A 15,927-nucleotide genomic window follows, 5' to 3' on the forward strand; every position below is an offset into this window, starting at 1 on the left:
ACACATTATAAAGTTTAGTCTTGAGATACATTTAAAATTTTTAACATTACAAAGCACAGAATGCAAGTCATTTAAACATTCTAATGACAACACGGCTTACCTAGGATAACTAACAGTTGAAGAAAATTAACGTATAATTAAAGCCACCTATTTTTTACATTTTACACCTACATTTTACAACAGAACATTTAGAAGCATTTTATAAACATAAGCATTCCAGTATGATTTAAATAGTTTTGGCGAAAACATTTGAATATTTTACCCTCACAATCTAACTAGCTTTATATACTTCACTGAATTGCCCTATAATAATACCACTTAGCACAGTGTTATGAACCTTATAAAAAGTCACTGAAAGTTCATTAAATAAATCAATGAATATCTGTCTTGGCATAAATGTTTTCAAACCAGAGACTTTCCTGAGACAGACTACTCTGAACGTTTGCTGTTCAGAGGATAAAAGCAGTTCCAGTATGTGGAATTTTGCTATTAAGGGTGGGGAGGGGAGTTTGGGAGGGGTAAAAATGAAATTTTGCTATTAGAAAACAAAACCAAAAAAGACAAAAATATATCATTTGTCTATAATAGACTTCTGGATATCTAAACTGCACATTTGGTGGACAGGGGTAGACACAATGAGAGATGAAAAAACAAGCATGTACACTTCCCAGGAAGCCACTGTATCAGGCAAGGTGCAGAAGGGGTAAATGGTGCGGACTTGCCAACAGAAAATCCAGCACAGCCATGATAAAGAAAGTAGTATGAGTAACAACCCACGAAAGAAGTGCCACAGAAACAGTAATGTATCCATGACAAGGTTAAGTAACAACAGCAGCAACAAAAAACAGATGCACCATTACGCTCATGAATTTGGCAGGGCTGTACAGAAGTGGCTCCTATCCTCAGAGCACTGTCCCTAGCTCCCCTTGGGTACATGCCATTTGTCTATTTCAAACAGAGAGAATGGCAGTGATGGAAGAACATATCCATTTTTCTCCTCAGGCTGTCACTCACTATCCCTGCACTGCCCTGCCAACATAAGCCCTGGTTTCTCCCCCACCCCTTACCCTACTCTGCTTCACTGAGATTTTTTTTCTTTCTTGGTAGGAAAGTAACTATTTGTTTGCTTACTATTTCCTATTTATAATTCAGAATGATTTATATAAAATACCCAGAAAATAGTTCTATATTCTGTTGTATTTCATACTTTCTATAGTAAATAACATCAGCTTATCTTATTTTTAAGGTACGGCTACAACAGACTTAACAAATAAATCTGGAACAGTTATTACATACAGCATAGCAAAACTGGAAAGAACAATCACACAATGGAATAAGACCTATAGCCTCACAAGTGTGGAATTCGAATTTCAACTACCAACTTCCACACTTTTGAACAATTACAAATTGCATTGCTGTTAGACCACTTTCTATTTTTAGCAGCAGTTATGCTGCTTAATTTAACCTCAAAGAAATAGAAAAAAAACCCTTTCAGTTAAAAGCAAATTCAGTGCCTATTTTGTTTCATTTCAAACATGGTACTATTTCCTAAATATTGCAGTTTTTTAATTCTTCAAATAGAAAAAAATCAAATTCTGAGTATTTAAAAACATATTTAAATAGTTTACTGATGATCTACTTGAATGCTTTTTAAACATCTCATGAAAAAATGTTAGAACTATTACCATTCAAGATATAAACCTCAATTTGGTTAAGAGCAACTGGGATGTTACACCGTGGGGGTAAGGGAGGTAGAGACAGAAGTATCCTCTTCTAAGCTGGCAAATCTAAGACCAGTGGTTACATATTTAGTGTAACAGTGTATTTTATAAGCAATTCTGTAAGCTCTTAAGGTATTAATTTTATAGTCTCTATATCTCAATAATGGAAATTTAGATAAATTTTACAAGGAATGATTATAAAATCTGATTTCTACCAAGTTTCTTTACAGGTAGGATATTCAAAGGTCATAGAATTTTTTTTTTTAATTCCCACTTTTCCATCTCCTGTGAAGTAGGGGCCAGAACAATTATCTATTTATAGGCTTTGAAACTTAGGTATATGATTTAGGAAAAAAGAAATGATTTATTTAGCAGGCACTGAACTAAGTGCGTTACGTGTATTTATTTCTAAAACATACAACAACCTTACAAGTATCACAAAGGTTATTTTCCCAAAATCACATACCTATTAGGTAATTGAATCAAAATTTAAAAGCACATCAATAAAATCTAAAATCAATGCTCTTTTCATTTAACCATGCTGGTTCAATTTTTTTTTTTTTTTTTATGAAATTTATTGACAAATTGGTTTCCATACAACACCCAGTGCTCATCCCAAAAGGTGCCCTCCTCAATACCCATCAATTTTTTAAAAAGTTAATGCTGGCTCCCTTAACTCTTAAGCTCTTATTTTGTAATGTAAACGCCTGTTTCCTTATCTCTCATTTGAAACTTCTTTGGAGCTGGTAGTGTGGTTGAAAGATCATAATATCCCCAAGATCTAGCAGAGAGCACATAATATGTGCTTAATAAATATTTATTAAATGATGAACAATCCCTTAGCTAAATAGATTTATTAGTTGAGGAGAGGAATGGTATAAAAGCCTTGAGTATCTGAAAAAAGGAATCTATAAAAACAGAGGGACTTTGATACAACTAAGGATTACAGAGTTACCGGGGGACATGGGTGTTGGGGTGAGTCCTCGCTTACTGCTCTTTCCTGCCCCGAATAACCCAAAGTCCCATGCTACACTGTAGTCACTACATCAACACGGATGTATTCCCCTCTGGTTCTCCAGAAGCTAGGGATGACTCTGTGCCTTACCACTCTTGCTCAAGAATAACCTCCTGAAGAACAACCACAGCAGAAAGAATTCTTGGCATTGCACTGATGGCTCTAATATAGAACGACTATCATAGAAAAGAAAATGAGGAGAAACAAGACAAAATAAGTTCAAAAAGTTAAGCAAGGAAAAACAAATGTGTAAAAATGAATGTGTTAATCAATTTGTTTGGCAACAGTAGGTCTTTTATTATTGTAAAACTTGTAATTCTGTAATTGTATTACTTTATCTTGACAAGGTACAGACAACTTCTATAGATTTCCCTTCATCAGCTCTACCCCACGCAAATGTGTGGGGCCACACATATGTAAAGTCCCTTGGAGATAAACTATTCTGCCCCACCCCCATCAGTTAGGATCAGATTCAGCTATGAGAAAAACACCCTAAAATCAGTGCCTTCAGCATTCAGTCAGTGGCTTCTCTCTCATAAATTAAGTCCACAGGTAGGCAGCTGGTACTGAGCACTTAGGATTTTTTCAAAATCTAGTTAGTTGCCTAGTTAAGAACTTGCAACTTCAGGCGAGACTGGACGCATTCAGGGAGGTATGGCTGTAGACAAGAACTTGCATCTTCAATACAGAGGCCTTTTCACTATACTCTAAAGAGTTCCATACACAGGATTCTTTTAAGAATGCTTTTATAAAACTAGTGAAAACTATGCTATTTTGAAACCCTGCTAAATGATTTGGGATTCTTAAACTGTTTAAAGTATTAGCTATTTCTAAGTAACATATGTACCCAAAGAAAGCAAGCAACCGGCATTCTTTGTATCTCTAATTTCTGAATGTCCCCTCTTACTGTCATGTCAAACTGAATTAAAGCAGCAAACTCAGTAGGAAAAAAGACTGCCATTTGGAGAATAAGCGTGTGTGTGTGTGTGTGTGTGTGTGTGTGTGCGCGCGCACACACACACGCATACATACAGGTTTCAAAATTTTTTAAGAGTTTGGACTTTGCAATTTGACTGATGTTGCCTAATTCAGAAAGTGCAATAAAGATGTTTCAGGAAAGCTCCACAGAAACTTGTCACAGCATAACTGCTGGCTTTTAGACACCATGGCAAAACTGTGTGGAGCTGGCTACTTTCCAACTCTGTGTAAGTAGGGCTTCTATAACAAAGGTAGGTGTCTCTGTAACAGCCAGAGTACTCGGGCACTGTGAAGCTAATCTTTTACAGAACTTAGAAGTACACCAAATATTAAGTCCTCTGTATTCCAACATTTCTTATGTCATTTTCCCACATTGTCTTCTATATTTTAAGTGCCTAGATTTGGTCTCTTAATTAAATTGTGCATAAAATCTTAGTTTATCCATAGCAAAATTACCTATATTTTTTTGTAGATCCATTTTTGATAAACAGAAAAACTACCATGTATCTTTTCTCTAATTCTGAGGTCCGCAATTTTTTTCCTGTCAAGTGGGAAATGGTAAATATTTTAGGCTTTACGGGCCATACTGTGTCTGATATAACTACTTAACTCTGCCACTGTAGCCTGAAAGCAGCCACAGACAGTAGTATGTGCATGGCTGTGTTGTTCCAACAAAATTTCATTTACAAAAACAGGCAGCGGGAGGAATTTGGTCCATGGATAGTAGTTTGCCAATCCCTGCTCCAACTGATTAGACTTCATCATCCAGAACAGAAAAGCTTATGTTTTCTCTTTTCTTTTTAAAACAAGCTGACTGGTCACCACAATCAAAATCATGCTGGCCTAAGAGTATCCTAGGAGACTGAATAAGAAATGCTTATTTTGTAACTTGCAACCCATCTCCCAAATCTCAAACTCAATATACACAAGATTTTAAACAAAACTCTACAGAGCTATCAAACAGAAAAACTTGGTATGTGAACAGGAAAATGTGTATTTATGGAATTTTTCATATTTTCTTTTTGGAATATCTCTTTTTAAGTTTTATATCACTGTAATTACCTCAATCTGTTTCCCTCCAAGCAGTCTTTCTTTGCTTCTTTCTAAAATTTCACTCCATCTTTTTTTCCCCATTCCCACAAAACCACAAAATGAACAAAGCAAAACTTAGTCACAGAAAGCAAATGTTATATCACCCATTACCATCTAAGAAAAAAAAATCTTAAGTACTCTTAGCTCTAGAAATTACATTTTCAGAATTTATCCTAAAAAAATTAAGAATATACATGAACATTTAAATATTAAGATGCTTGGGCGCCTGGGTGACTCAGTCACAGTTGAGCATCCGACTTCAGCTCAGGTCATGATCTCATAGTTTGTGACTTCGAGCCCCACATCAGGTTCTCTGCTGTCAGTGTAGAAACTGCCTCAGATCCTCTGCCCCTGCTCTCTCTGTGCCCCTCCCCTGCTCACACTTTCTCTCTCATTCTCAAAAATAAATAAGCATTAAAATAAATAAATATATATTAAGATGCTAAGACAGTATTACCAATAGTAAAAAAAAAAAAATTGAAGACAATATAAACTTCCAAAAATAGATTAATTATGATGTATCTCTATCATAGATCTATGGCTCTTATACCAATTCCTGCTTACTGTCTTTGTAAGTACAAATTTATTGGAACACACCAATAAATTTATTTGGAATGGGCTATTGCTGCTTTGCTAACAGGCAGAGTTGAGAAGTTGCAACAGAGACCAAGCCTGCAAAGCCTAAAATATATACTGTATGGCCCTTTACAGAAAAAAAGTGTGCCAACTTCAGCAACAGATGGTGTAGAAGTATGTTTCCTGGCATGAAGAGATGTTTATATTTACTTCAGGTAATATTCAGGTTTACTTCAATTATTAATATATATATATATATATATATATATATATATATAAAACATTAAATGAGATAAAGATTTTATTTTCTTTTTGCTTATGGAGATTTTCTAAATATACAGTTTGTGTAAGAAAAAGGCAGGAAGAAGTCGTCTACTTCTAAATGACTCAGAAATTAAAAAACAAAACAAAAAACAAAAAAAAAAAACCCTAAGTATTATCATTAACCATACAAAGGGCATACATATATAACTTCCTGACACTTTCTCTTCATTTTCTCCTTTCATTTGTAAATAATGCTTTGGGGTTTCACATTTATTAATGCCATTTTATTTCTTCAACTAAATTATACATGGCTTTATTTAGAATCACTGGCTTTAAGTTATCAATCCTACATTAATAACAGAACTGTATCTTTCAAACACCAGATGTTTCAAAGGCCTATTTTATTTACACACTTGTCTAATATATCTTTGTATTTCCAGTGTTAAACACGATTGGTTTCCTCATTTATTTTTTTTAGTTTATTTATTTTGAAGAGTGCACATGCACACACACATGAGCAGGGGAGGGGCAGAGAGAGGGAGAGAGAGAATACAAAGCAGGCTCTGCACTGTCAGTGTGGAGCCTGACGCGGCTCAATCTCATGAACCATGAGATCATGAGCTGAGCCTAAACCAAGAGTTGGACACAACTGACTGAGCCACCCAAGCGTCACTGGTTTCTTCATTCATAAATGTAGGCATAAATTCTCTGTTCTTTAAATACTTTGTGAAAGGCCAATGTCAGGTGCTAGACCACAGGCTGCTCATAATCACAGTCCCTGAACTCATGAACTTTTTACATTCTACTCAGAGATAAAGATGAGTAAACAGGCAATTACAGTATCAAAAAGTATCTAACTCAGATTTGTGAGAATATAGAAAGGCTTCCCAGAGTAAGTAACAAAAAGAGCAAAGTGAGAAAGAATGTTGCAGTACGTACAAAAGTCTGAAAGCAAGTAAGAACATAGGTGGTCTGGGAATAAGAAAAATGTAGCCAGGAAGAAGCAAAAAGTTCAATGGGGAGAAAGGCAAAGTGTGTATGTGTGTATATGTGGGCATGTGTAGATTCTGTGACCTGTGTGGATTTGCATTTTATAAAGTTTCCTTGTGGACACATTGTGCGAAAGCTAGGGACAGAACTTTAATAGGAAAATCTGTTTAGGAGGCTGTTGAAGTAATTCAGGAGAGAAAGTCAGTAGAGATGGAGAAAACATCAAGATGGATTTAGGGCACAGAATTCAGAGGTAACTGACTAGAATTTGGGAGTAGGGTAAAAGAATCAAAGATGAGGCAAGTTTTTGGTTTAGCCAACTGGACTGATGTGAATGTCTTTCAAAGAAAACTAAGAAAGAACAGTAGGCTGATTTCTATTTTTAACTTGTGGAATTTTACATGTTGATAGAATTTCCAAATGGAGATTTACATTAAGCACAATTAGGTACAAAGATAAAGAGCTTGAGAGAGAGATCTGAGCTAGAGAAGAAGACAGATTTGGGAGTCCGAATAATGGGTAAAAAATGCCCAAGAGAACGCATAGGTAAGAGAAGGAGCATAGATCAGAAACTTGAGGAATACTCGTATTTAAAGGAGGAAATAGGGGCGCCTGGGTGGCGCAGTCGGTTAAGCGTCCGACTTCAGCCAGGTCACGATCTCGCGGTCCGTGAGTTCGAGCCCCGCGTCAGGCTCTGGGCTGATGGCTCAGAGCCTGGAGCCTGTTTCCGATTCTGTGTCTCCCTCTCTCTCTGCCCCTCGCCCGTTCATGCTCTGTCTCTCTCTGTCCCAAAAATAAATAAACGTAGAAAAAAAAAATTAAAAAAAAAAAAGGAGGAAATAAAAGATTTTGATCTATGTGGTTGGGATATGAGAGAATGAGCCCCTGAGAGGGTTGCCAGGCAAGCGTATTAGCCATGGAACCAGAAAGTTCCAAGGGCTCATTAGAAATGTGTAAGAGAGGGGCGTCCGGGTGGTTCATCGGCTGAGTGTCCAACTTCAGCTCAGGTCATGGTCTCACGGTCTGTGAGTTCGAGACCCGCGTCGGGCTCTGTGCTGACAGCTTGGAGCCTGGAGCCTGCTTCAGATTTGTGTCTCCCTCTTTCTCTGCCCCTCCCCTGCTCATGCTCTGTCTCTCTCTCTTTCTCTCTGTCAAAAATAAATAAACATTAAAATTTAAAAAAACTTAAATGTATAAGAGAAACATAAGCAATGACGGGCTGTATCAGCGACTGGAAGCAGGAGGCAGATAACAGTATGTAGAAATGGCAAGAGACACTTCCAGAATGGCAGAGGAAGAACCTTTAAAAACCCACTCCCCTCCATAAAAGCAACAAGAACACTGGCAAATTCTGTCAAAATCAACTTTTTTCAGCCCTTTGGAAATTACCTAAAAAGCTGGTGACAGTCCAAGGAGTGTTTATGCAAGAAAACCAGTTGAATCTTAGCAAGAAGAGCAAGCTTTGTGGTATTCTAACTTGCCCTAATCCAATCCCCTCCCCTCCTCAGCTCCAGAGCAGCCTTGAAAACCAAAGCTTTGCAACTACAGAAAAGAAAACAGATTTATAGTTCCCCAAAAGCCCGATTACCAGAAAATTGTCACTATTTGACCTGCCTGGCAGCTCACTGAAAATGAAAAGCTCCATTCTCAGGACTTGTCTTTATTTGATCAGACGCAGAGCTCACTCCATGTGTACAGACAGTTCCGTCTGCAACATACTGTGGAAAACAATCAGCAGCAACTGTTTAACATTACAGTTGCCTGAGGGGGGTTTACTAGTTGCAGCTAACAAAAGGCTAAACAAAAAAGCTTAAAAGGAAAAACTGAGGACTGAAATGTCCATAAGAACTTGAAAGGTGTAGTATAGTCCTGGGAATTCATAAGGCTATGTATATGTGTGGAGTTATGCTCAGGAAGAGCTGAGAAAGCCCTAATCTTTCAATCCTGGCTGACCTTGAGGCTCTGCACCAACACACACGCATATAGAGCCCCTCAACAAAAGCTGGAAGGAGACCTATTGGCTCAAGACATTTAAAGGAAATTCTGACCAATAAGTTAGCTGAACAGGGACTTCAAAGAACAGAGACTGTACAGAATTAACTCAGAAAAGTCACTAAAGGGGCGCCTGGGTGGCGCAGTCGGTTAAGCGTCCGACTTCAGCCAGGTCACGATCTCGCGGTCCGTGAGTTCGAGCCCCGCGTCGGGCTCTGGGCTGATGGCTCAGAGCCTGGAGCCTGTTTCCAATTCTGTGTTTCCCTCTCTCTCTGCCCCTCCCCCGTTCATGCTCTGTCTCTCTCTGTCCCCAAAAAAAAAAAAAAAAAAAACAAAAAAAAAACGTTGAAAAAGAAAAGTCACTAAAGAAACAAACAACATCACCAACAACAGAGCAAAAACAAACCATGGGGTTAGGGAGGAATATGACTTCCTTAACTGTCATATTACTCAAAACATCTAGTTTCAACATAAGACATACGAAGAAAAAGAAAAGCATGGCCCACACACAGGGGGAAAAAGGAAGTTAATAGAAACTGTCCCTGAAGAAGCCCAGACGTTCGTCTTACTAGACAAAGACTTCAAACCAGCTATTAAAAATATTCCAAAGAATAAAAGGAGATTGTGTCTAAAGTATTAAATGGAAGTTTGAGAATCATGTCTTACCTAATAGAAAATATAAATGAATAGAAAGAGATTATAAAAGAGAATCAGAAATTTTGATGTTGAAAAGTACAATAGAAATGAAAATTGTACTAAAGAGGGTCAAGAACATACTTGAACTGGCAGAAGAATCCATGAACTTGAAGACAGGTTAGCTAATTTGAGGAACAAAAAAGAAAAAGAATGACAAAATATTAACAGAGCCTCAGAGATCTATGGGATTCCATCAAGGATACCAACATATACATAATATGAGCTTCAGCAGCAGAAGAGAGAAAGAAAAGGATGGAAAGAATATTTGAAAAAAGAATGGCAAAAATATTCCCAAATTTGATGGAAGACATTAATCTGATTATCTAAAAACCTTAGTAAATTGCAAGCAGGAGAAATTCAGAGATCCATGCCAAGATGTATCATAACCAAACTGCCAAAAAACAAAGAGAAAATCTTGAAAGTGGCAAAAGAGGGGCACCTGGATCTCAGCTGGTTAAGTATCAGGCTTTGGCTCAGGTCATGGTCTCACAGTTTTGAGTTCAAGCCTCGCATCTGCACTGTCAGTGCAGAGCTGGCTTGGAATTCTCTCTCTGTCCCTCCACCCCTCAAAATAAATAAAAAAAAAAAAAAAAAAAAAAGAAAGAAAAGAAAAAGAAAAGTGGCAAAAGAAGAGCAATTCATCATGTACAAAATTTCCTCAGTAAGATTAAAAGCTGACTTCTCATTAGAAACCATGGAGGCCAGAGGGATAAAACAAAGTGATGAAAAAAAAAAAAAAAGACTGTTAACCAAAAATTCTGTAACTAGCGAAACTACCCTGTGAAAACAAAGGAGACCTAGGTGAGATGAGAAGGAAGAAAAAATCAAGATATTCCCAGCTAATTGAAAATTAAGGGCACTTGTCACTTGCGGACCTGACCTGCAAAAAATATTAAAGGAAATTTCATTTCAGGCTAAAATGAAAAGACAATAGGCAGTAACTTAAATCCACACTAAGAAATAAAGAGTACCAGTCAAGGTAACTACATAGGTAAATAAAAAAGATAATAAACACTTATTTTTATAATTCTTTCCTTCTGCTACCTAAGACCTTAAGACAGGTGCATAAAATAATAATTATAAAATTGTGTCGAGAGGTTTATAATGTGTAATGATGTAATCTGCATAAGTGATGCTATAATGGAACAAAGTTTTCATATACTACAGGTATACTGATATTGTGGGTTCAGTTCCAGACCACTGCAATAAGGCAAATAATGCAATAAAGTGAGTCAAAGAATTTTTTGGTTTCCCAGTGCATCTAAAAATTATATTTACACTATACTGTAGTCTGTTAAGTGGGCAATAGCATCATGTCTGAAAAAACAATGTGCACACTTTAATTAAAAAATATTTTCTTGGGGCACCTGGGTGGTTCAGTTGGTTGAGCATCCGACTTCAGCTCAGGTCATGATCTCGCAGTTCATGAGTTCAAGCCCCACATCGGGCTCCCTGCTGTCAGCACAGAGCCCGCTTCAAATACTCTGTCACCCTCTCTCTGCTCCTCTCCTGCTTGCACTCTTTCAAAAATAAATAAATATTTAAAAAATATGTATTTTCTTGGTAAAAAATGCTAACAATCATCTAAGGTTTTAGCAAGTCAAAATCACTGATCACACATCACCATAGCAAACAGAATAATCAAAGTTTAAAATACTGCAAGTTACCAAAATATGACACAGACACCAGGTGATCAAGTGCCATTGGAAAAATGATACTGATAGACTTGCTTGATGCGGGGTTGCTACAAACCTTCAATTTGTAAAAAACACAGTATTGGCAAAGCACAACAAAGTGAGGTACATTGAGGTATGCCTGTATGAAAATTAAATTGGGATTAATCCAAACTAAAGTGTCTTATTAAGATGTTAATTGTAATACCCATAAAGAAAATAACTAAAAGAAAGAGAAAGAAAGGGAGAGAGATAGGAGGAGAGAGGAAGGAAGGAAGGGAAATGGAATTAAAATGTACTAGAAAATATCTATTTAGTATAAAAGAAGACTGTAATGGAGGAATAAAACAACAAAAGAGCATAAGACAGAGAAAACAAACAGCAAAATGGGAGGTGTAAAACTACTCAGAACCGGTAGGTGGCTGAAGGACATACATATCTTGCCCTACAGCTCTCAACTCACTGGGGAAGATCAATATTCCCACTTTACATTCACCAGTACAATTTGAGTACTACGCAAAATGAAGACAACTTATAGAAGCATCACAAGCCAAAGAAAAAACTCTGAGGACCAGAATCTTTTGTCTCAGCCATGTCTCAAACATGCTCAATATACATCCTTGAATTAATTAACGTACTCCATAACCAGAAGAATCATCACTGAGGAAATAGAAGAAAAGTTTGATGTAAAGTATTTTCTGAAAAACACAAAAAACATTTAGATAGAAAATACTATAACTGCATCTATTAAGAGCCAGCTCCCTGGCTGGAGAGATATACTTGAAATACTTGCTATTACTTATTTGAAATAGCAAGTATTTCAAGTATACGCACCCTCTTCTACCTACAAAAGTGTATGACTTGTTTCCTTATTTATGTGAATAATTAAGGAATTTATATGATATATAAATCTATTATGCCCTTATGTGACAGGTATGTTTATATACAGTAGAATCACATCATATATGCATTTTATTTACTTGGGTAGGAAGGGATCAAGGGGTATGGGAAGAGACTCACGTAGGGAGAGAAAGAGACAAAGTGAATGAATAGGAGAACACAACTAAATGGTGCAGTGTGCCCAGTTAATAAATTTATGATCTAGCACCATGAGATGGGGTATATAAATCCTTATATAATTCCTTATTTTGTTTCAGTTCCTTTGTACTTCTAAAATGGAAGCATCTCCTATTGAAAGAGGCAACTAAGTAAGTGTGATTCTGTCTAAAAGATACAGTTCAGGGGCACCTGGTTGGCTCAGTTGGTTAAGTGTCCAATTCTTGATTTTGGCTCAGGTCATGATCTCATGGTTACAGGATTGAGCCCCACGTTGGGCTCTGCACTGACAGCACCAAGACTGCTTGAGATTCTCTCTCTTCTCCCTCTCTGCCCCTCCCTCTCTCAAAATAAATAAACAAACTTAAAAAAAAAAAAAAGATACAGTTCAGTTTTCATAAAACATGGCCCTGATTGGGGATCAACTCTTTCAACTAGAGCTCAACTGAAGAAAAGTGATTAGTGTCTATGAGGTTATTGTCCATGAGATCATGACCTGAGCTGAAATCAAGAGTCATATGTGTAGCCGAATGAGCCACCCAGGTGCCCCTATGTCAATATATAAGGAAATTTAAGCCGTTGGATTTATTAAAAGATAGTGTGATAGAATTCATGCAATTTAAGCGATTGTCAAGGAAATTCTGCCTATAAAAGGTTTTAATCTCATACGTTTGCTTCAAAACCTAATTCCCACCTAAGATACAACTTCACTGTCTTTGTCTCCATACCTACAGCATGAGTTCCTTGAACACCATGTACCATGTCTTCTTATTCTTCCTACTCTCAATGCCTAGCAGAGAGCCTAGAATACAGTAGGTATTTGATACATGTTGGGTAGGCATGTGTGGTTTGATAAAAAAGAAAAAACAACAACATATATTTGGTCTTTGTGCCTAATTCTTGGCACAGAGCTCCTAAAACCCTTGGTATTTCCTGAACAATAGGCTATCTTTGGTTATTAATAATGAACCCCTTTCTATCACAATGGAATTTATACTAATGAGTTGACCCATGATGAGCTCTTTAGATGGCTTCACAACAGAGGGCTGCTTGCCCGAGGAATCAACCATATCATTACAGGATTGGTATTTTCAACCCCATTTCCCCATCTGCCACCTCACCTCCAGGGAGAAGAGAAGGACTTATGATTTAGTTCAATCATAAATAGTCAGTGATTCGATCAATCATTCCTGTGTAATGAAACTTCAACAGACATTCTGGAACAATGAAGGCTTGGGAAAGCTTCCTGGTTGGTGCTCAGGACCCTTCTGAACTTTGCCCTATGTATGTCTTCATCTGGCTATTCAGTGTACACTTTATAATAAACTGTGCAAACATAGGGTTCTGAGTTCTAGATGTTATTCTAGCAATTTACTGAGCCTGAGGAAGGGTTGAGAGAACCCCCAAATTTGTAATCGGCCCGGCAGAAGTGCAGGTAGCCTGGGTATCCATTTATGGCTGGCATCTGAAGTGGGGGCAGTCTTGTGGAGCTGATCCCTTACCCTGTGGTGTCTACACTAATTTTGAGTAGTGTCATAACTGAACTGAATTACAAGACACCCACAGGTGATGTCAGAGAATTGAGAATTTGTTGTTGGAAAACCAACAAAATACGATGTCTTTCAACTAAGTCTAGAAAATTGGACTGCTTTTTTCTCCTTACAATTTCTTTTCAAAACCTAACAAAGATATTTAAAATGTTCTCCTACCTTCCCATATTTGCAAGGGGACTAGAAGGGATTGAATTAAGGATCAACTTTCCTTAATAAATAACAGTAAACTAACCAGCAATAAAATGTAACATACAAATATTTTTATGATTAATATATCCAAAATGTGATGAAATGACATGTCCAAAATTCATATGTAACTTAGTTTGCAATTATTATCATAGAAAGGAAACTAGTAATTACTTTGACCTTCACAGTGACTGTTCACCTCAGTTTGGGTACTACTTAAAGGATCACACAATATGGTATATCATCACATTTTTCTAAAAAGTCTAGCCTTAGAAAGTTAAACTGCTAACAGCGGTTTCAAGGCAGAATCTCCAAGAAAATGTGTACCTTTCAGACTAAATGTCATAAAAATAACTAGTGTCTATTAGCTTTTGCTAAAAATAAAATTCTGGCTTATAAAACCAATATTGTTTTGGGGCGCCTGGCTGGCTCGGTCGGTAATATGTGACTCTTAATCTCAGGGGCATGAGTTCAAGCCCCACACTGGGAGTAGAGCCTACTTAAAAAAACAAAAAATGAAAAAAATAAATATTGTTTTAGTTTCAGATGTTTTACAGCCAGTATGGTCACACATATTAATCTTTGTGGTATTTCAATTGAAAGGTAAGTAATTCAAGGTGTTGAAGTAAAATTAATAATCTGATTAATATCTGAAAATTTGCCTCTGGTGATTTAAAACAGTATTAACAGGGGTGTCTGGGTGGCTCAGTTGGTTGAGCATCTGACTTCGGCTCAGGTCATGATCTCACAGTTTGTGAGTTCGAGCCCTCCATCAGGCTCACTGCTGTCAGCATGGAGTCTGCTTTGGACACTCTGTCCTCCCTCCTTTTTTCTCTGTCCCTCCCCAGTTCATGCTCTCCCTCAAAAATAAACATTTGAAATAAATAAATAAGTAAATAAAAATAAAACAGTATTAATAGCTAACCAAGATAAAGTTACTACTATGCAGTCAAATTTGTATATATAAATACCTGAATTTTCTTTCAAGGACACATAAGTAAAATATTACAGGTAATTTAAATCATGCAAATCTATTAAACTGCACAACCACACTATGGTAGCTGAACACTGAAGGACCTGAGAATTTTACCTAAATATAAGAAAGTGAAAGGACAACACAGGGAATAAGAGATTTAAAAATCATGTTTGATAAGGCTTACAACTCATTACTAAAAAGACAAATAACCCAATTTTAAAATGAACAAAGAATCTGAATAGACATTTCTCCAAGAAGATATAAGAATGGCCCATAAGTATATGAAAAGATGCTCAACATCAGTAGCCATCAATGAAATGCAAATCAAAACCACAATGAAATACACTTCACAACCACTAGACAGCTATAATCAAAAAGTCAGACAATAACAAGTGTTGCAGAGAAACTAGAAACCTCATATACCAGTGGTAAGAATGTTAAATGGTGTAGCTGCTTTGGAAAATAGATTGGTAGGTCCTCAAAAGATTAAACAAAGTTATCATAAGACCAGCAATTATATTCCTACATATTATGTATATATATGTAGGAATAGATGTATATGTGTGTGTGTGTGTGTGTATAGCTATATATATATATATATAGCCCAAAATAAATGAAAAAAATATATATATAGCTATATAGCCCAAGATAAATGAAAACATACACCCACACAAAAACTTGTATATGAATGCTCATAGTAGCAGTTTTCATAATAGCCAAAAGGTGGTAATAACTCAAACGTCCATCAACTGACAAATGGATAAATATCATGTGGAACAACTATACAATGGTTTATTCAGCCATTTTAATGGAATGAAGTACTGACAGATGGTATAACATGGATGAATAGGCAAATCTGTAAAACTGTATCTGAATGAAGCTCTTGTATAATTTTTTAACCTACCCATAGTCATGGTTTGTTTTTGTTTTTGTTTTTTTGAGGTCTCTAATAAGAAGATCTAATTCTGTATATACCATTAGAGTCAATGCATACATTAAAATGAATTATTGGAGGGCATCTGGGTGGCTCGGTCGGTTGAGCGTCTGACTTAGGCTCAGGTCATGATCTCACATCTCGTGAGTTCTAGCCCCGCATTGGGCTCTGTGCTCAGAGCCTGGAGCCTGCTTCAGATTCTGTGTCTCCCTCTTTCTCTGCCTT

At 36.8% G+C, this 15,927-nt stretch overlaps 1 protein-coding gene across 4 annotated transcripts in view; it reads right to left on the minus strand.

The window, feature by feature from the left end:
• The window catches only part of REV3L (REV3 like, DNA directed polymerase zeta catalytic subunit), a 177,383-nt gene that overhangs the window by 121,617 nt on the left and 39,839 nt on the right, over positions 1–15,927 (minus strand). The window lies entirely within an intron of this gene.

The sequence above is a fragment of the Lynx canadensis genome, chromosome B2, assembly GCF_007474595.2.
Source record: "Lynx canadensis isolate LIC74 chromosome B2, mLynCan4.pri.v2, whole genome shotgun sequence".
Lineage (NCBI taxonomy): Eukaryota > Metazoa > Chordata > Mammalia > Carnivora > Felidae > Lynx > Lynx canadensis.